The sequence below is a fragment of the Adiantum capillus-veneris genome, chromosome 25 (genome assembly GCF_014529385.1).
Source record: "Adiantum capillus-veneris isolate H3 chromosome 25, ASM1452938v2, whole genome shotgun sequence".
Taxonomy (NCBI): domain Eukaryota; kingdom Viridiplantae; phylum Streptophyta; class Polypodiopsida; order Polypodiales; family Pteridaceae; genus Adiantum; species Adiantum capillus-veneris.
In genome coordinates, this window is record NC_140955.1 from 128676444 (window position 1) to 128699860 (window position 23417).

The following is a 23417-nucleotide window of genomic DNA, read 5'->3' on the forward strand; positions in this document are numbered from 1 at the left end:
GATTTTCTCAACATAACTTCTGACTAAAAATTTCCCTTGCTTTATCTAATCTAGTTTGCAGAGGATGTTCGCATCACCTCTGTTGTTTGAATATTCCAATTTGAAAGCCTTAAGAAATTTGTTGTATGATCTGAGTTGGCAAGCTGGGTAATGGTAGTACCATTTCCTTGCTGCATCCTTTACTGTCTGAGAAAAGTATTCCCCTCAGTCATCTTCATCAATATTCTTCAACTCAGCATACTGTTCAAAAGCTTGGATATGAACATCTGGATCATCTTTCTTCCCACCTTTGAACACTGGGAAATAAATTTTCAATGCAGAGGTATAATCATGCTAGTCAGCATTGTCTCTGCCTCTTCTGACCTTAGGAATCTGACTCCATCTTGAAGACTTCTTGTAATGGTCTGTATCAACATCCCAATCAATTTCTTCATCAGTCGTAGTTTCTGTCTCCTCTCTGGCATGTTTACTGGAACTATGATGACTACCCTCGCTGCCTTTGGTCCCAACATACCTATGTGTGGTCCGAGAACTCCTCGATCTTGCGTTCTTCTCGCTCATACCTTCTCCTTTTGGACTGATTGGAGTGCTGAGAGTGCTTGGCCTCATCAGCATGATTGTGCTCCTCCTGAGCCTCAGTCTCAGTCACCAGGTCCTGAATCTTAGGATCAGTGTCTCTTTCTGATTCCTCAGGAACAGGGTCAATGCGGTGTGACAATTTACGACTGGTTTGGGGCGCCATCACTACAGTGGAAAATTCTAACTGGGAGATAAGAGTTTTCTGGTTAACGAGCAAACAACTCTAACCACCATGATCACAAAATGGAATTGGAGGTTATCTCTTCAGATAGCTGATTCCAGTGTTAGAGTTTAAAGCTACTGGTAAGTCGTCAATTCAGGTAGTGAAACTGGAATAGAGAACAGAGACTGGACTAAAATAGTTATTTGGAGTGAAATAGTATGCTAAAATAAGAGACATACTGGACAACTAGAAAAGTGTTTGCAATTTTAGATTCATAGTTCAGGGACAACCAATACAAGGTGTAATAGGTTGAAGCTCAAGTGATTACAGTAGTAATGATTACAAGGTGAAGTTAAAGGCAAAGAGATTGTAGCCCGAAACACTTGAAAGCTAAAGCCAAAAGATAAGTGCTAAGCCAAGAGAACTGAGCAGCAAGAATCCCAATTACAATGTAATGGGTCCTATTTATAGCCTTCAAAAGTTACTATAGTAACTGTCGTGGTAATTACTGACGTGGTTGATCCACTATTTGGCTTTCCAGGAGACAGTTCCCGCCTGGTGAGATTGTCTTCACCTTCTACAGCCCTGTACTCAGCCTCACAACTAGAAATGGCCACAATGGATTGATTTTTTATCAACCATGATATGCTTGAACTGCCAAGCATGAAACAAAAGCCACTCATGTACACTCGCATGTCAAAAAAACTAGCCCAGTTTGAGTCCAAAAAAGCATGTAAATCTGGTGGCAATGATCACCCCTTGGGAAAAAATAAGCCAAGATGTAAAGTGCCACTCAATTAGCGTAAAAAATACTCTTGACATCCCACCAATTCTTAGACCCTAGGATATGCATAAACTTGTTGACAGTGAAATTGAAAACTGAATATCCGGCCTCCTGTTGCATACATAAATAAGGAAACCGTTAGTAGTTTGGTAAAGAGTGACATAACAACGATCACCTATATCATAAGGAATATGGTGAAAAGTAAGCCAAAGTCATGGGATTGTTTCTTAGATGGGGTATTATGGGCATTTAGGAAAACTTACAAAGATTCTACATGTTTCACTCCATTCCACTTAGTGTATGGACAAGAAGCTTTGCAACCCTTGTGTGATGAATTTCAAACTATTCCATCTCCTTTAAACCCTGTTTTGTGTACATTTCATTTAACAGTAGATCTTACTTATCTTGAAGTTTGGGTCTTGCGGCTTGAAGAAAAAATTCAGTCTTTTCACTCTCAAAAATACCTCGCTCTGTTCCTAACAATTGAGAAGAGCGTCACTTAAACTCCCTCAGAGTTCAATGATAGAAATCTCTTCTTTCGTCATTGAAACCCACTCTTAGAAGAAAAAAATTGTAACCCATTTAGAGTCTTCCATGAAGTATTCTTCCTTTAAGGCCAATTTGAATCAATCCCAATCTCTTCCATGTTGCTCCTTGATTCCCCTTACATGCTCTCTAATCTCACAAACCACAATAGTCTTGATGTTTCCGTTCATGTTTGCCTCTATCACTCGTTGTAACTCCATCTCCTTCACATAAACACGAAGATACTTTGTGAAACCTTTCCCTTCAAATTGATCCATTTTACTCAAAATAAACGAAAGGGATTTGGTTGTTCACATCTGCCTTCTTTCTACAACTTGTTGCTATTGCATAAACATATCAAATGCTTGAAATATTTGCATTGTGTCTTGGTCAAATAGCATGCCCTGTGGATCTTGGTGCTCCATATCTTAGATTTATATCAAGACCTTTGAAAAGGATTTTGGTCCCTCACTCTAGCTTTTCTAGGCAAAATGAGCATGCCACTTTCAAATGCTTTGGACATTCGTACATCTCTACACCAAATAGGCATATTTTATTGAGAGAAAATATGCCACAGTGCTGTGTCCAAGGTCTTGCCTACCCAAAAAGGCATGTACATGACTACAACTATGGAAATTGTTCTCACATATATTACACTATGTACATTGTACCATTTAGTCCCACATAACAAAAAGCATAAAGAGTGAGGCGAACATTTAAATTCACATTTTAAACATGCAACAACATGAAAACGGCCAAGGGAGGATCCTCAAGTGCAGAGAAAATCTCTATAGGCAAGCAATGATATTATCCCTCTTCTCTTTCTCAGACACTATAAGAGACTAAGTTCTTTGCCACGCATGATAGGAACTTCAGGATGAGAAAGAGTAGAGAGAAGAGGCATGGGGGAAGAGAGAGACTATATATTATATTTTGACGCATATATTGCCTTGCTAATTGCCACATAGATTACCTTTCTGATTGCCACATAAATATCTTAAGCATTTGTCGCGAGTATAGACTCTTAGATACCCTAACATAAATATAATATACCCTTTATGATACCCGTCCACATCTCTCCTTTATATAATACAAAATATGTAGTAAAAATAACTTTCATTTTGTATCGTCTCTATATACTATACTTACTTATTGGTTCTCCTCAAAAGAAATTCATTAAATGTTAGTATTCCCTTTGAATATTCTATCCCCCGTCTCACCCCAAAATTTCACATCAGCAGAGAGTGCTTGCCTCATTGCCCTCACCAGCCTTCTACCCTGCATTCCCTTCCAACCCTTTGTGGTAGATTAGTCCTTTGTGAGCCTCCCCCCCCCCCCCCCCCCCCCCTCCCCTTCTTTGTGTGCATGCCTTTTCCATCCACGTCCTCCCTTGTCTCGCCCAAAGGTACGTCCTAGAAATTTTATCCCGCTGCAAAGACCACCTCACCTCTGCTCACCTTGTTGCTACTCCTCACGTCTACAAACAAACAAGCCAGAGAGACATAGAGAGAGAGAGAGAGAGAGAGAGAGAGAGAGAGAGAGAGAGAGAGAGAGAGAGAGAGAGAGAGAGAGATCAAACACATATGCTACAATGTATGCTAGCATAAGATCATTAACAAAGCATTAACAAAATCAAGAGATTGACATTAGCTACAACATCCTCATCGATGCATTAAAACATGGACTTAATTAATCATCCACTACATCATTATCTGCTAGTTCCATAGCCATGACGCGGTCTATTTGGAGTTTGAGTTCATCAAAATCACCATAGGGATTGAAACGATCATCCTCATTGTCATTCTCTTCTTCTATCTCTTCATCCTCTTCTTCATCTTGCATGTAGGTTTTCTCTTCTTCATTGACATCATTCTCAATTGCTTCATCAAGCGATCGTGCTGGAAGTTCTTCACTTTCTATTTCTACTTCATCCTCATCGTTGTGCTCATCCACAATGGTTCCTATGTTTCCTGAGTCATCTAGTATACATCTTGATCTTGGCGTGTGACTTGTATGACAAACTAGTACCTTTGTTCGTAAATACTTGGAAGATAGATCACTTGCTCATAAATTTCTAGAGAGATGTAGATATCACTTGTTCCCATATGGAATCTTGTAGAGTCCACCATGTAGATACCGCTTGCATGTCTAGATGAGACGCCTGCAAACCCCTTCACATCAAACACATACTTTCAAAAATTTCAAATGTCTACTCGGTAGATTATTTGAATAACTCCACAATATATTTCCACATTGTTTGCAGTTTGCATATCGAAATTGCCCATCGCTCCACTATCATTTGCCATTTGTTTTTTGTCTACATTATCAGTTTGAAAGTGCCTTCCTTCATGCCACATCCAATTGAACATCGTTTTCGGCTGAAAGTAGAACAAGTTTGAGTACAGGTAGATATATACTAATACATTATATTATGCATAATGAGTTTGATTAGCAATGACCTTTGGTAGAAAACCTCGTGCATACTCTCACTCCTCATCGCTAACATGCTCACCATCAGCTTTAGCTTTAGTCATTTGTTCATTCAACCAATTAGGCCTTGTAAGTTTTGGAAACATGCCAAGGTACGGTAGGTAAACCACATTACAATTTATTCTTAGGATAAAATAGCTTTTGGTTTGGCCACTAGGAGTTGATGATGCGTGTTCGATCGCTAAGGAAAGAGAATTTCAATTTGGCCGCTGGGAGTTGGCCTTGTAAAGGTGCTTATGGTTTGCCATGTAAAAATGCTCTAAATCAATTTAGAAAATCTTTAATTCAACAATTTTGGTATGCAGTGTTTAGTCGCCTAGGGTTGACCGTGTTTGGCTGCTTAGGGCTAACCGCTTAGGTTGTAGTTCTTCACACTTTGGTTGTTTCAGTTCACTTAGGGCTAGCCACTTAGGGTTAGCTCTAGATTGGTTTTGTGTTGCATTAGTTTATCCATTTCAATAATTTTCTTACAGTTAGCTAATTAGGGTAAGCGATTGATTGTTTTAGTTTTGTTAGGGTTATCTGCTTACTTATGTTCACTTCAGTTTGGTCATTTCAATCCGCTTAGGGTGGTCATGTAAAGATGCTGAGGGTTGGCCATGTAAATCCACATAGAGTGTTAGGATTTATCCTCTACATGCATTTTCATGTAGACTTGGGTGCGTATTCATGTTGCATCCACAAATATAGGCATTGACCAATAAAGATGATAACATAACCGCAGTGGTCCTAACCTCCGTGGACCTCTAGACCGAGGTGTGCGAGGATCAGGCATGGCTAGATAATGTGACAAGTTTACATTGTGTCAATGAATAAACTATAAAGAGCAAATGACTTTTGCTTTGACTGGTCAGGCTTGGCCATGCTTGGATGTTTATGGTTGGCGTATTTGGTTTGGCCACTCTAAGTTGGCTTAGGGTTTGACTGATCTAAATGTACTTAGTATTTGTGTCTTTAAATTGACATAACCAATCAACAAATTAAACCGACTTAGTTTTGTTGGTAGGAGTTTTTGGTTAAACTGTTAGAGTATTAGGGTTTGTGCTTGATCTACATGCATTGTCATGTTTACGTGGGTGTGTACTTATGTCGCAACCAAAAATATAGGCATTGACCAATAAAGAAAAAAGTATAACTCAATTGTCCCGATCTTTGTGCACCTCTAGACCAAGGTGTGTGGGGATAGAGCATGGCTAGAGAATGTGAGGTAGTTTACACTATTATACACTTTTGGTTTTGTCGATTAGGGTTGGCCATGCAAAGGTGCTTATGGTCTTTCCAGTTAGGGCTAGTGGCTTTTGGTTTCTCCAATTAGGGATGACAGATTTTGGTTTGGTCGATTAAGATTGGTCATGTGAAGACGCTTATGGTTTGGATGATTAGGGCTAGTGAATTTTGGTTTGGCCAATTATGGTTAGTTGTGCGAAGATGCTTATGGTTTGAAGGATTAGGGCTAGGATCTTCTGGATTGGGCAGTTAGGGTTGACCGTGCAAAGATCTTTTTGGTTGGCCGGTGGTCCGCTTAGGGCTAGCTAGCCATTTGTTCAAATTTATGAGTTAATTTCTATATACTCTAATAAAGATCTAACAATGTGCACTCACTATTACTTGTTAATTTATTTTATTTTCTTTAGATTAATTATGGATGATAGGATGGTACTCCCTTGTATGCTATATGTAACTATCAAATCTTTCAAAAGTGAAGGATCTGTGATCAACATATATATCCAACAATGATCTTTTTCTTGTAGAGCAACTACAAGGTCTGCGTTATCAATCCCATGGTCAGAGAGAATAGGTCAATCCCCACTCTTAGATATTGCTTCAATTTCATCATGGACTCAATAGAGGAGGAAAATATCAATTGAACCGCCACTGGTGGAGTCTACCCCACCAACACTTGTTGCCACATTCCAAGAAGCTGAGATAGAATAAATGTTGGATGTCTTGTTTGACATGGACCCATCATTGAAAGCCAAGGTGGAGAAAGTGCTAGAAGTCAAGGCAACATTACCTCTCAACCCCTACTATCATGTCCACAACAATGATGGTGCAACCAAAGTGTGTCAACAAAAAAATATGGGATGGGCAGGTATGCAGGCTAGCAGAAGCATGGCCAGAGGTTGGAGCATCTAGGAAGATCATGGACTGACAGGTAGCAGCGAATATGTATGGCTGATGCTGGTGGCCTGAGTGGATGTCACCATATAGGCATGTAGTGCTTGATTTTTGGAGCCTACTAACTTTTTAGATTGCATATCAGAGCAACGGATTGCAATTTATGGACAATTGAAGTTTTGTCAGGGGCTAGGTTGGTACCCACCTGACCACATGGGGAGTCATGCCATTTGGCATTTTGGGTTTTGATAGGGTTTGAAAAAGTGCTATGTAGTGTATGGAGCTAGCAAAAGTTGACTACACGTCAAACAAAGACCGGAGCAAAAAGTTACAACAGTCAAAAGATGGGGGTGCATTTGCTCGGAATTTGGCTAAAAGTGATTTTCTTGTTATTTGCGGTCTCGGTTTGGGGTCTTTGAGAATCTCAAAGAGTGGCAAGATTTGGGGGTTTTCAAGTCGACATAATGAAGGTACGGCCGGGCTTTGCGGATCAAGAGCCAAAATTCAGAGCCACAAATGGTAGGACTTTGAAGTTGAAGGGCACCCTATGGGGGTTCTTTTTGCATCAAATGGACTTTGTTAAAAGAGATTTGGGGGATGGCCTCACCACCAAGCGACATGTGGTGGGATATTTCCCCATAGGACAATCCGAGTGGAAACAAAGTGGGGTATAAGAACTACAGTGTGGTAGCAGTTGGGGTGTAGATGAAGCGAGGGGAGCTCCTAGTGCGTGAGGCTATGTCTGCTTGCTCGGGGCGCTGCGCAGGGTGGATTAGGCTGCGATTTTGGCCGATTGAGGCAGAGCAAGGTGGCAAGGCAGTGGCCGTAGTCGGTGGTAGGTGGTTTTGGCTATGCACGTAGGTGGTGACATGGCATCGAAGCCTGCCAGGGCCCGGTTCATAGGCCCGATGAGGGTACAAATTTTTTGAGGAGAGCGGTACCCCCCAATAGCCATGTCGCTAATGCCCGGGTAGGGGAGGGGTCCCATGACAGGTAGTAGGGCCAGTGGAACGTGAGAGAGAGAGAGAGAGAGAGAGAGAGAGAGAGAGAGAGAGAGAGAGAGAGAGAGAGAGAGAGAGAGAGAGAGAGAGAGAGAGAGAGAGAGAGAGAGAGAGAGAGAGAGAGAGAGAGAGAGAGAGAGAGAGAAGTTCCAAAGCTGGCCAAGAGTCCTATCCGGCCACAAGTGTCAAGGTGGAGAGAGGAAGAGTTCAAAGATGGCAAGTGCAAGTCGAGCTGGGTGGACAAAGGACCAAGGGGTGTGCACCATGCAATGGTTGCCAAAAGTGGACATTGCCAAGTGCTAGCAATGCAAGGAAAATGCTAAATCAGCTCAAAGAGAACTGTACAAGCAAGAGAACTCATATTTGTGGATGGATTCATAGGGAGAGACCTTTAAGCTTCGCCATTCGGTGAGTACTTTGTCTTTGGCATCGGTGGCCAAAAACTGCTTCATAATGGAAGCTCTTAAAGCTTTCCATGTTCGTGGAGCTTCACCGTTGGCTCATAGGCTAGACCACCATTGCCTGGCGAACTTTTGAAAGTGCATAGCTACATAGCGTAGCTTAGAGGACTCCGTGAAGTCCTCATCTCCAAACGTCGCATCAAACTGTTGGATAAAGGCCAAGACTTTGTCCGTAGCACCAAAGGTGCCATCATAGGTAAGGAAAGAGATGCTCTTCCCTCCCTCTTTGAACTTCTTCAGCTTGGATGACCTCTTCCACGCAGCATAGGATTTCCTATGGCCTCTTCTTTTTTATGGTTCAAAGGTTGCACCATCACTTTCTTCAGAAGCTGAAGAATTTGAAGAAGATGGAGAAGAGGGTGACCTCTTTCTCGCCTTTTTCTTGTCTTGATCTTCATCGTCTTCACCATCACTTTCGTAAGAGGAAGAGGATGAAGAATATGGAGAAGAGGGTGTCCTATTTCTCACCTTTTTCTTCTCTTGCTTTTTATCATCCCTCTTTGAATTATGGTGTGGAGAAGAGTGTGATGGTCTTCTCCGCTTTGGTGGTGATGGAGAGAGTTTAGCCCGCTGTCTTCGTGGAGCCATCTCTGCCGAGGTGGCGGGAGACTCACTTCTTTCTTGTTCCTTCGGTGGAGGCTCTTGAGTTCTCCTTTGGGAAGGAGATGCATCATCAAGAAGTAAATTCTTGAGCCCTTCGTATGGATTCTCTTTTTCTTCCCAAATCGGAGAGAGACCTCTTTTGGGAGTGTCACAAGGAGTCTTCCTAGGTGTTCTCTTGTCATGGTGATGAGCTTGGAGAATCCCGTGAGCACGAAGCTTCCGTTGCACTTCACTTTGGAGAGATGGATAGCCCATGGCTTATTGAAGCCTAGAAACAAGATAGTTAACAAGCATCGGAGCATCATTAGTAGCTTGTTCATTAGCAAAATCAAACTTACCAACATTAATTTCCCTCTCTTTACTATTGTCAGCCATTCTAACAACTTTTAGGTGTAAAATTTTTAGGTGTGCTTTGGCACTTCAAGCCCTAGTTGCTACTCCTCTTTACCCCTTTAGAAAAAGCACTCAAGCTACTGTACCCGTGGCTCGAATACCATTATTGCAAGGAATAGAAGAGAGGGTCTTTCAACACCAAAATAGTAGTGGCTCCTGTCACTAATAGCTCAATAGTGGTTAAGCCGTAGGCAAGCCCCGTATGACTCCACTATTAAGACCATAGCTCTCGACGGTGATGCCCCGTTAACTGCACGAAGGAGGCGCACTGCAAGGCTGAAAAATCCCTATTCTACTTACTCACAGGCAATTAATAATACCAACCATTTATAGCTAGCTTGAGGACCTCCCTTCTTGAGCAAGAAAAGAGAAACCTTGTGCTCTAATACCAATGTTACATTTAATGGCCTAAAAACTTGTGTGTAGCGGAAATTGGCATGAACATAGTGGGCATTGTATTAGAATAGATTCCTAATGAGAATTAGAAGAGTGCTTGGGTGAAGAGAGCAACAAAAAGCATAACACCTAGTTAAATAGCATGAACAATACTTTCAAAAGAGAGAGAAATTAAGCTATTGACAACAGTTGAGGACCGGATTTTCATGGAGCCGGTCCCCCCTCCAAAAGGCTTTGTATTATGGTTTCTCCCATCAAGAGAGACATTGTACAATACAATTCTTTGTGTTCCTTCAATACTAGCTAGTGCAATGAATATGAAAGCTTCATGCACTAAGCAAAACACTTAGCAAACACCACATCAATTATCCCCGGTGTCAGACCCACGGTCTTAGACCCAATACCTCACACACCTTCGAAGATGGTGAGAGCTAGCAGGGTATGAGCGTAGATTGAGAGGAAGAAGGAGTATCTTACGAGAAAGATGTACATCTCCTCACATAATCACTCATATTAGCATAGCTTAGCTTAGTAATTAGCATGGTAGAGGAGATGAGCATGCATTGAAGCTTGGCTCTTGGTTGGATTTGCATCCACATGCCAAGAGTGTGTCGATGTAGGCTTCTATCTCACAAGCTTGGAGTAGGTGATGAGCCCGAGGAGGTCACCTAATAAAAATGTAACCTATCACGTGAGTTCAACAGAAGGGTATTTAAAGTTCTTGAAACTTACAGAAATATATATACAGAAGGACATTATTTTTTCAAATTTGAAAAAAATTACAGATTTTAAAAGAAAAGGGTACATTATACTCTTATAAAAATTCACAGATAAGGGGTTTTATAAACATGTCTTGAACGCACGTAATATGGTAGTTTTACACATAGTGAACCCCCCGAGGTGATGAGCTCTCCATTAAAGCTTGGGAAGAGATAGTCTTTTTCTTTCGTATCACATAGACTGTGTGAGAGTGTTTGTGTGATAATGCCTTGCAAAAATCAGCCCCCCCTCTCTCTTGGGGGAGCCCTCTTGCTAATTGCTCTTGCTATCCTCCCATTGGATCTCCCGAGGGCTAGCCAATGACTATTAAGTAGCATAAGTGATAGCCTTTTGACATGTGTCCCCCTTTCCCCTTTTGTGACATATTTAGGTAATTTAATAATTCAACTAAACTCTCATTGGACCCCTTTGCCTCCTGGCCAATAGGAATCAGGCAAGCCATTGGGCTGCTGGATGCTCATTGGACCCCTTGGGAGACTGTCCAATAGTCTTCTAGAGGACTTAATTCTCATTGTTTCTTTTACTAAGTGTTTTTAAATTGATTAAACTAGATCTACTCTATCCTAATTCTCATTGGTCCACCTCCAAGGCCATCCAATAGGAATTGGGTACACCTTGTGGGCATCTAGCCTAGGGAGCTGACATGTGTCCCTCATTCCCTTTGTGTAAAGGGAGCTTGTGTGTGTGTGTGTGTGGCTTTCTCTCTCATCCCCTACATGCAAGGCTCGTCCCCTCCCAAGTAGGGATTGCAAAGACTTTTTTGTACACACACAAGCATCCAATTCCCTTAAGGTTGACCTTTGGACGCAACCTTTGAATTTTGGAACCTTAGCATTTTGGAAGTCTTAATGGGCTGAACCTTAAGGTCTTTTTAGCCCATTGTTACACATGGATCTTTTGCAGATGCCCCCCCCTTTGGATCCCTATTTTCCCTCCTTTGGATCCCTACTGTGGCCGGATTTCCATCTTAACCAATATTCTAGCTTTTTCTCCCCTGGCACTTCCCCATATTAAATGATCAGTTAAACATGAGAAAATCATTTAGGAGAATTAGATATTGATTATTATGACATGTTCCAACTGCAGAGCCTATTGAGGTAATGCCTATTGCTGGTTATGTTCCTTGGAGGTTTCCAGTTTGTGATGTGCATGAGCCAAGGGTGGACGAGCCTGTCATCAAGGAGAAGCTCCATGTTGAGGTGAACCCAGGTGCAAAATTGGTAGAAAATGTGGAGGTTCCAGTGCAGCTTAAGGAGGTAAAGCCTGTTCTTGTGGAAAGTTTGCATGAAAAGGTAGAAGAATGCAATCAAGTTGTAGATACCAAGGGTGCAGAAGCTGATGGAGTAGGTGTGCAAAGTCTTGAAGATAGTCAAGCTTTTGTGGAGCAGCAAGCGGATGGAGATGAAGATATGGAGTTGGTATATGATGCCAGTGATAATGAAGATACAAGCTCGATTAGCTGGGAGACAAACGAGGAGAATAGAGCGGATGACTTAACATTCTATGACGAGCAAACAAAGTCTGACAAACCTGAGCTGGTAAAGGTAAAGCTGCCTTGTTATGTGTTTGATGATATGGGAGTAGCCCATGTGCAAGAAGAGCAGGGAATAGAGCAAGGTGAGGTGCATGATGAAGACCAAAGGGAGTGCTCTAGGCCAACAGATGATGATATGCAGGTAAAGGTGGTGTGTGGTGCCATGCTAATGGTTGTGCTGATGAAAGTGGCGGTGGAATGTTCCATGATGGTGCAACAGGTACAAAATTTTTCCAGAAGAGATAGAGCAGCCATGCCTATGGAGGAAGACGAGGATGATGCAATAGAAACAGTTTCTCTCTTCCTTAGTGGAGCATGATGTAGTGGTAGATGTCATAATAACTAATATCTAATTCTCCTAAATGATTTCTCATGTTAAACGGATCATTCAATATGGGAAAGTTCCAGGGGAGAAAAAGCTAAAATATTGGTTAAGCTAGTAGACCGTCCACAGTAGGGATCCAAAGGAGGGAAAATAGGGATCCAAAGGGGGGGGGCATCTGCAAAAGAGAAATGTGCAACAATGATGTTAAAAGACCCTAAGGTTCAGCCCATTAAGACTTCCAAAATGCTAAGGTTCCAAAATTCAAAGGTTGTGTCCAATGGTCAAAGGCTTAGGAAATTGGATGCTTTGTGTGTGTCCCAAAAAGTCTTTTCAAGTCCTACAAAGGATGGGGTGAGCCCAAGAAGTAGAGGATGAGAGAGAAACTCACACACACACACACACACACACACACACACAAGCTCCCTTTACACAAAGGGAATGATGGAGACATGTCAGCTCCCTAGCTTACATGCCCACAAGGTGTACTCAAATCCTATTGGACGGCCATGGACGTGGACCAATGAGAATTAGGCTAGACTAAAAATCTAGTTTAATTAATTTAAAAATACTTAATAAAAAAGAACCAATGAGAATTAAGCTCTCTTGAAGACTATTGGACAGTCTCCCAAGGGGTCCAATGAGCATTCAACAGCCGAATGGCTTGCCTGATTCCTATTGGCCATGAGGCAAAGGGGTCCAATGTGAGTTCAATTGAATTGATTAATTACCTAAATCTCTCACAAAAGGGGAAAGGGGGACACATGTTAGAAGGCTATCACTTATGATGCTTAATTCCTATTGGATAAGCCTGGGGAGGTCCAATGAGGTGCTAGCAAGAGCAAATAGCAAGAGGGGTCGACCAAGAGAGAGAGGGGGCTGAATTTTACAAGGCATTAACACTAGCTCATGTCTTGAGTAGGAAGACTCTCTCTCTCTCTCTCTCTCTCTCTCTCTCTCTCTCTCTCTCTCTCTCTCTCTCTCTCTCTCTCTCTCTCTCTCTCTCTCTTCTCAAGATTTAATGGAAAGCTTATCACCTACTCCAAGCTTGTGAGAAGGGAGGCCTACACCACCAACTCTTGGATTTGTGATGCAAATCCAACCAAGAGCCAAGCTTCAATGCATGCTCATCTCGTCTACCATGCTAGCTACTAAGCTAAGATATGCTAATATCAGTGATATGTGAGGATATGTACATCTTTCTCGTAAGACTACTCCTTCTTCCTCCCAATCTACTCTCATACCCCGCTAGCTCTCACCATCTTTGAAGGTGTGTGAGGTCTTGGGTCTGAGACCGTGAGGGAATTGATTTCGTGTTTGATAAGTTTTTTTATTAGTGCTTGAAGTTTCCATCTTCATTGCACTAGCTAGTATTGAAGGAACACAAGGAATTGTATTGTAAAATGTCTCTCTTCACGCCATAATCCAAAGCCTTTTGGAGGGGGAACCGGCTCCATGTAAATCCGTTCCTCAATTGTTGTCCTAGTTGTAATTCTTTTTGTTGCTCTCTCCTCCCAAGCACTCTGATTATGCTCATTAGGAATCAATTCTAATGAAATGCTCACTATGTTCATGCTATTTTCCGCTACACACAAGTTACTAGGCCATTAAATGTTACATTGGTATCAGAGCACAAGGTTTCTCTTTTCTTGCTCAAGAAGGGAGATCGTGAAGCTAGCTATAAATGGTTGGTATTATTAATTGCATGTGAGTAAGTAGAATAGGGATTTTTTAGCCTTGCAGTGCACCTGCCTTCGTGCAGATAATGAGAGATCACCGTTGAGAGCTATGTACTTAATAGTGGAGTCCTATGGGGATTGAGTACGGCTGAATGACTATTGAGCTATTAGAAGCTTGACCGGAGCTGGTGATGTTTTGGTGTTGAAAGACCCTCTCTTCTATTCCTTGCAATTGATGGTGTGCAAGCCACGGGTACAGTAGTTTGAGTGCTTTTTCTAAAGGGGTAAAGAGGAGTAGCGACTAGGGCTTGAACTTCCAAATTACACATAAAATGTTTACACCTAAATGTTGTTAGAATGGTTGACAATAGTAAAGAGAGTAAAATTAATGTTGATAACTTTGATTTTGCTAATGAGTAGGCTACTAATGATGCCCCTATGCTTGTTAACTACCTTGTTTCTAGGATTCAACAAGCCATGGGCAATCCATCCCTCCAAAGTGAAGTGCAATGGCAGCTTCTGTAAAGAATGAGGATTCAAGAGAGCTACACAAGACAAGCACAAAGCACACAAAGATGGAAAGCTTCTTCTTCGTCGCACAGAAAAGAGAGTACAAAATGACTAAGTGCTAAAGCTGAAAAGTAGCACATATGTACATGCGGTCACTAAGTGTGAACACGCTAGAAGCGTACTAGGCTGGAACTATAAGTGTAGTCCAGCTATAGAATCATTGGCAGAGATCCTCTGTATCGGTCACCTAACACGCCAGTGAGTAAATGTCGTAAGCGGCCAAGACTCGTAGTGGATGCCAGCGCAAGATGTAGAGCTCAACATCTCAACACTCCCCCTCGAGCTTTGCATGTCGAAGAGTCCAAGCATAGTTCGAAAACGTCGAAGCTTCTCAGCTCCGAGGGCCTTGGTAAAGATATCCACTATCTGCTCCTCTGTGCTGACATAGACCAAGTCGATGTCGCCCGCCAACACTCGCTCTCGAATGTAGTGGTAATGGACCTCTATGTGCTTGGTCCTGGCATGGAACACTAGGTTCCTAGCCAACTGCATGCTGTTGAGGTTGTCACAATGGATGAAAATCTGTTGGTCCACCTGCACTCCCAAGTCCTCAAGTATTGTACGTAGCCAAGGTACCTCGCATGCCGCAACTGCTGCACCTCTGTACTTAGCCTCTTTGCTCCATAAAGCAACAGTAGGCTTCTTTTTGCTGCTCCAAGTAACAGTAGCACTCCCAAAAGATAACATGAAGCCACTCGTAGATCCCCTATCAACAATGCTACCAGCTCAATCTGCACCTGTATACCCATACAATGCTAATGGCGCATCTGCTGCATAGAACAATGCGTAGTCAAGAGTCCCTTGCACATATCGAAGTGTGCATCATACTCCATCCAAATGTGGCTTCCTCGGAAGCTACATGAACTGACTCTCCAAGCCTACTGTGTAGCTCAAGTCTGGCCTCGTGATAGTCAAGTAGATAAGACTACCCACAATCTTCCTTTACATCTTGACATCCTCAACAACATCACCCTTCTCTGCACTCAGCTTTGCATTCACATCCAAGGGAATAGAAATTGGCTTACAATCAGCCATACCACACTTTGACAACATGTACAAAGCATACTGTCTCTACGACAGCCATACACCCTCTGGAGTCCTGATCACCTCAATGCCAAGAAAGTAGCGCAACTTGCCCAAATATTTCATTTCAAACTCCTGTTTGAGAAGACCCTTCACATGGTCAATTTCCATAGCATTGTCACCCACAATTATAAGGTCATCTACATATATGGTAATGACCACAATCCCCACATCACTCTCACGTACATAGAGTGAATGATCAGCATGAGCTCTCCTAAAACCAATACTGACAAGATACTTGGAAATCCTATCATACCATGCTCTAGTGCCCTGCTTCAAACCATACAAAACTTTGAGAAGTCTGCATACATAATCTGGGTAGCCTGGATCGACATAACCAGGTGGCTGATCCATATACACTTCCTCTTGAAACTCACCATTCAAGAAGGCATTCTTTACATCCATTTGATGCATAATCCATCCTCTAGATGCAGCCACTGCTATGACAGCTCTCACAGTCATCATCTTCGCCACTAGAGAAAAGGTCTCCTCATAGTCTATGCCATACGTCTGTGCATAACCCTTTGCAACCAGTCTTGCCTTGTGCCGCTCAATGTTACCATCAGCCTTATGCTTGGTTTTATACACCCACTTACAGCCAATAGCTTTCTTGCCACTTGGCAATGGCACCAACTCCCATGTGTCATTTGCTTCCAATGCAGCCATCTCTTCATTCATTGCATCATCCCAATGCACATTTCCAACTGCATCCTCAAAACATGTGGGCTCCACATCCTGTATCACCTTAGCCATGTAGGCTTGGTGATGCGCTAGATACCCATCATAAGTCAATTTCTGAACTGGATTTCTGAGTCTGTTAGATCTGCGCGGTCCTCGGTCACTCCTTTGCCCTCTAGCATCTTCTTGTACTTTCCTTACACCAGGTGTCCTGACAGCCGGAATTCCAAACTCCTCATCAAGACTTTGTTCAGAACCATCTGAATCCATGTCTACATGTGAAAAACCTGATGATGCATCAGCCATAAAGGGAGGTTCATCAACCTTTTCCTTTCCTTTTCGTGAAACATTCCGTGTACCTGATGGTGGAGTAACCTGCGTACGTAGTCTACCATTCCATGACTTCTCAACGATCCACGAGAAGAGGACTCTTATGGTCCACTCAAAACCTGTGATTGTGGCCTCACATTTTGTACAACCACATCATCTTTTACATCAGCCCCAATAGTGCCATGTGCATTACTGTACCAGCTGTTCATCTCATCAAAGACTACATCTCTGCTCACTTGTAATTCTAGTGTAGTAGGATTGTAGCACCTATACCCCTTTTGTTCAAGGGAATATCCCACAAGAATACATTTCTCTACTTTAGGATCCAATTTCCTACGCAACTCATCTGGTACATGCATGTAAGCTATGCAGCCAAACACTTTCAAGTGTGCCAAATCAGGCTTTGTACGTGTAAACTTTTCCTCAGGCGTTACATCATGCACCGTAGCTGTAGGTGTCCTGTTCATAATGTACACAACTGTATTTACAGCTTCAGCCCAAAAATGATGAGGCATGTTCTTCTCATTCATCAATGCACGTGCAACCTCTGCAATGTGCCTGTTTTTCCTTTCTGCGACCCCATTCTGCTGTGGAGTATATCTGCATGTAAACTGCCTGTGTATACCATGCATTCGCAGAAAATCTGAAAAATCATTGGAGAAGTACTCTCCCCCTCCATCTGACCTCAATGTCTTGATTTGCATATCTGTCTCCTTCTCAATCATGACTTTGAAGTCCTGAAAGTGACCAAACACTTCACTTTTGTTACGCATGAATTAGACCCATACTTTCCTTGTATGGTCATCAATGAAAGAGACATAATACATGCAACCATGTATACTTGCAGTATCAGTTGGACCCCAAACATCTGTGTGCACCACCTCAAGTGGATTTTTACATACATTGCGCTCATGTGGAAATGAGCCCTTTGACTGTTTTCCAAACTGGCATGTTGCACACACTTTATGCATACCATCCACCTTAAATTTGGGCAAACCTTTTACAATCTGTTTTGATTGCATGCTGCACAATCTCTGATCATTGACATGGCCAATGCGTTTGTGCCAAATGTCAACATCAGCCCCAACACATGTGCCCTGTGAAAATAATGCAGCTTTTACCTCAGGCATGTCTACATTCAGCGTAAACATTCTACCCACACATTTGCCCTCTGTGATCAGCTTACAGCCATTCTGCAAATCTTCTACATAACAGCCATTCGGATTGAAACGAACCTGCAAACCCTGCTCAACCATTTTTCCAACAGAAACAAGATTCTTTGTAATGTTTGGGACATGAAGTACATCTGCTAAGTACTTTGATTTGCCACTCTGCGTATTTAGAGGTATGTCCCCTACATGAGCAATGGGGTGAGCTGTGTCATCTCCTGTCTGCACATAGCCTGACACATCTGGTTTGTGCATATCTCTAAACCACTCTCCACGAGACGTCATGTGATTAGAGGCACCTGAATCCACATACCAAAAATCATCTTGGGTGGAGTTCTCTGCAGTCATTGTATTCATTACATGCTGCATAACAAACATGCGCTCGTTTTTTATGTCATCTGCATCTCTGCTAGTAGATGCATAGTTGCCCTGTTCTCTCTTTCCACTTGCTTTTCCCTTTGGACAGTCATGTGACATGTGACCTCTTTCACCACAAGTCCAACATTCTCTACTATCTACAGTATGTTCCTGCCTGCTTGGCCCTGCACCACGACCTCTTTGACTCCCCCTGCCTTGAGACCGGTTTCCCCTGCCACCTATATTGTTTTGATTTGATTGAACTTCTTGAAATTGGCCCCTGCAACCTCTTGGGCCTCGACCACGACCTCTACCTCTACCTCTGTTGGAGTTCTAATAGAAGGCCTGTTCAGAATTAATTCTGCCATGAGAAGAAGATGTGTCAAGGTTCTTCTCCCCAGGAATAAGCATAGAAATCAAATCTTGGAACACGGGGATGTCGTCTCTTGTATTCATGGAAGACCTGAAATGTACATACTCATCTCCTAGGCCATCCAAGGACGCACGGACAATGTCATCATCTTCCAATGAGACTTTAATAGATCCAAGAGCCTCAATGATACTCTTGATCTTCAAGGCATAATCATTGATTGAGAGGTTGTTCCTCTTAACCTGATTTAGCTCCGACTTTAGTTGAAGCTTCGTGGCCTTGGTGTTCACCTCGAACACTCTGCCTAAGTCTTTCCATGCAATGGCGGGGGTTTCAGCATCATGTAGATAGCCCATCATGCCATCTGTGATGCTCATAGAAATCCAATACATCACTTTTCTATGGCCTTGCTTCCAGTCCCTCAAAGCTTTTCTTTGTTTTGCTGTAGCATTTGCCTCGGGAATCTCTGGTTCGTTTTCATTGTCTCCTTCTACATAGTCCCAATAACCTTTTCCTTTTAGGAAATTTGTTATTCTGAAATTCCATGCAGGGTAGTTATTTTCTCAAGCTTCTCAGTAACAATCTGACTGAAACCGTTAGACATCTTAAAGCACTAAGACAAAATAGCTGCAATCTACAAAAACTTGTAAATCTGTTGAACCTGCTATCGTGGTACCTGTAATGCTTTCTACACTCAACGATTGTCCACAATCAAGCGTACATACAACCACTGTACTTGTAGAGTAACTCTCTGTGTAGTGCACTTTGGAGACCTGTCGTGGATTGCGAACAAAGGGATTGTGATGCTCTTGATCTCTTAGCCTCTCTTGCCTGCACCAGGGTCTGATACCATGTAAAGAATGAGGATGCAAGAGAGCTACACAAGACAAGCACAAAGCACACAGAGATGGAAAGCTTCTTCTTCTTCGCACAGAAAAGAGAGTACAAAATGACTAAGTGCTAAAGCTGAAAAGTAGCACATATGTACATGCGGTCACTAAGTGTGAACACGTTAGAAGCGTACTAGGCTGGCACTATAAGTGTAGTCCAGCTGTAGAATCACTGGTAGAGATTCTTCGTGTCGGTCACCTAACACACCAGTGAGTAAATGTCGTAAGTGGCCAAGACCCGTAGTGGATGCCAGCTCAAGATGTAGAGCTCGACATCTCAACAGTTTTGTGCTCATGGGATTCTCCAAGCTCCCCACCATGACGAGAGAGCACCCAGAAAGCCTCCTTGTGAGACTTCTAAAAGAGGCCTCTCTCCGATTCGAGAAGAAGAAGAGGATCCATATGAAGGGATAGAGATAGAGCAGCCGTGCCTATGGACGAAGACAAGGATGATAGAGTACCCATGCCTATGGAGGAAGATGAGGATGATGCAATAGAGAACAAGTTTATATCTTCCTTAGTGGAGCATGATGTAGTGGTAGATGTCATAATAACTAATATCTAATTCTCGTAAATGATTTTCTCATGTTAAAATGATCATTTAATATGGGAAAGTTCCAGGGGAGAAAAAGCTAAAATATTGGTTAAGCTGGTAGATCGTCCACAGTAGGGATCCAAAGGATGGAAAATAGGGATCCAAAGGGGGGGCCATCTGCAAAAGAGAAATGTGCAACAATGGTCTTAAAAGAACCTAAGGTTCAACCCATTAAGACTTCCTAAATTCAAAGGTTGTGTCCAATGGTCAAAGGCTTAGGAAATTGGATGCTTTGTGTGTGTCCCAAAAAGTCTTCTCAAGTCCTACAAAGGATGGGGCGAGACCAAGAAGTAGAGGATGAGAGAGAAACTCACACACACACACACACACACACAAGCTCCCTTTACACAAAGGGAATGAGGGACACATGTCAGATCCCTAGCCCAGATGCCCACATGGTGTACTCAAATCCTATTGGATGGGCATGGACGTGGACCAATGAGAATTAGGCTAGAGTAAAAATCTAGTTTAATTAATTTTAAAATACTTAATAAAAGAACCAATGAGAATTAAGCTCTCTTGAAGACTATTGGATAGTCTCCGAAGGGGTCCAATGAGCATTGAGAAGCCCAATGGCTTGCCTGATTCCTATTGGCCGTGAGGCAAAGGGGTCAAATGAGAGCTCATTTGAATTAATTAATTACCTAAAGCTCTCACAAAAGGGGAAAGGGGGACACATGTCAGAAGGCTATCACTTATGCTGCTTAATTCCTATTGGCTAATCATGGGGAGGTCCAATGAGGTGCTAGCAAGAGGGGTCGACCAAGAGAGAGAGGGGGCTGAATTTTACAAGGAATTATCACCTACACACTTACACTAGCTCATGTGTGGAGTACGAAGACTCTCTCTCTCTCTCTCTCTGTCTCCCTCTTCTCCAGATTTAATGGAAATCTTATCACCTACTCCAAGCTTGTGAGAAGGGGGGCCTACACCACAACTCTTGGCTTTGTGATGAAAACCCAACCAAGATCCAAGCTCCAATGCATGCTCATCTCCTCTACCATGCTAATTACTAAGCTAAGCTATGCTAACGTGAGTGATTATGTGAGGAGATGTACATCTTTCTCGTAAGACTACTCCTTCCTCTCAATATACTCTCATACCCCGCTAGCTCGCACCATCTTTGAAGGTGTGTGAGGTCTTGGGTCTAATACCGTGACGGAATTGATGTTGTGTTTAACAAGTGTTTTTCTTAGTGCTTGAAGTTTCCATCTTCATTGCACTAGCTTGTATTGAAGGAATACAAAGTATTGTATTGTAAAATGTCTCTCTTGATTTCATAATACAAAGCCTTTTGGAGGGGGAACCGGCTCCATGTAAATCCGTTCCTCAAATGTTGTCAATAACTTAATTTCTCTCTCACTTTTGAAGTATTTTTCATGTTATCTAACTAGTTGTAATGATTTTTGTTGCCCTCTCCACCCAAGAACTCTCCTTATGCTCACTAGGAATCTATTCTTATGAAATGCTCACTATGTTCATTCTATTTTTTGCTACACACAAGTTACTAGGCCATTAAATGTTACATTGGTATCAGAGCACAAGCTTTCTCTTTTCTTGCTCAAGAAGGGAGGTCTTGAAGCTAGCTATAAATGGTTGGTAATATTAATTGCATGTGAGTAAGTAGAATAGGGATTTTTTAGCCTTGCAGTGCACCTACCTTCGTGCAGATAATGGGGCATCACCGTTGAGAGCTATGGTCTTAATAGTGGAGTCCTATGGGGATTACGTACGGCTTAACGACGATTGAGCTATTAGAAGCTTGACAGGAGCCTGTGCTGTTTTGGTGTTGAAAGACCCTCTCTTCTATTCCTTGAAATTAATGGTGTTCAAGCCACGGGTACAGTAGCTTGAGTGCTTTTTCCAAAGAGGTAAAGAGGAGTAGCAACTAGGGCTTGAAGTGCCAAAGTACACATAAAAAGTTTACACCTAAAAGTTATTAGAATGGTTGACAATATTAAAGAGAGTGAAATTAATGTTGATAGCTTTGATTTTGCTAATGAGAAGGCTACTAATGATTCCCCTATGCTTGTTAACTACCTTGTTTCTAGGCTTCAACAAGTGTTGGAGGCCCATTTCCAACTGCTGTAATGAGCCCATCTTGTAAAGCATGTCAAATTCTCATTTTATGTCAAAGATGTCTTATCATTTTGATCCATTTGTCTAGGTTATGTAAAGATTAATCAGTTAGTCAGGACTCAGATTTGTTTCCACTTTGTAATAAGGAGTAAGAGAACCCCATGTACATTTTTGATCTAAGGTGACTAAAGTATAAAAGTCACCTTAGAACCATTTTTGGAAAACATTTGAATATTAATTCTGTGTTGTACGAGTCTGAGAGAGAGCGCGAGAGAGAGAGTGAGTGTGTCTTATCCTGAGCTCTAGTGGATAGCCAGGAAGCTTGTGACTTGCCGAGGGTCTACGACTAGTTAGATTTAGTTAAGTAGGATAATGTGGAGTTATGGTTTTTGGTTTTGAATGCTTGTTATACTTGTGAAGAAAAAGAGTAGAAAAACGCTATAAAAACGCAAAAAACAAACAAAAAGAAGAAACAATAAGGCTGTTTGCTTGCCTTGAAAGCAAAACCCACCCCATATACCGTGGAAGAGGGTGAAAAGAGTCTACATTGAAATTTATGATCCAACACTCGAGAAAACATAAAAACTGCGACCAAAACCAACAAAAAAGAAACAAGTGATTGTCATAAGGAAACACTAAGTGAACCTAAGGGGCCAAGAAGAGATATAACCATTAGCCTAGGGTAAACTGACTGTGTCATGAGGTACGACTGATGTTCACAAGTTTAAGATGAAGTGTCATCAAATTTGCATTACTTTAAGTGCAATGGAGTTGTGAATTGTCAGAGAAAAGTGAAATTTGTGAAGTGCTTGAATTTAAGGTCAAGATAAGTCCAAACTTCATAAAACTTGGGGGATAGACTTATATGGGCACAAGGAACAAGAGTATGCAAAAACAGACAAAAAATTAAATCCGCATTGCTCTCTGCGTGGTCTATCGCAATAGACTGATGAAGGTGGTGATTGACTAGCAGCAAGGAAAAAACCTTTATATCACAGGTTTAACACATCAATACAAGGTTACTCACAAAAATTGAGTGAATTTGAACACCATTTTGACCACAAAACTTCAAAAACTGATGTTTAGAGTTTGAATTCAAAGACAAGGGCAAGAAGTCTTTGACCAAATGTCCAAACAGTGCCAAAATTGTTAAAGAATATGATGTTAAAGAATATGTCCATTGTGCTATGGGCGGCTGGACACTGACTATACTATGTTGTAAATATACTTTGGATAATAGTTCAAAAAAGAAGAAGAAGAAAAGAGCAGCTCGTTGAATGGCTGCTACAAGATAACGATTGTGTGTGTGTGTCTCGATGTGTGTTGGTGTGTGTGTGTAGTCTTCTTTCCTACCTTATCCATCACCTGCGCACTCTACAAAGTGGTATCAGAGCTCAGTTTGAGGAGCTATAGTCAATACACAGGTTTCCACAGCTCTCGAAAACAACAAAAAAAGAGAGGTTTTTTG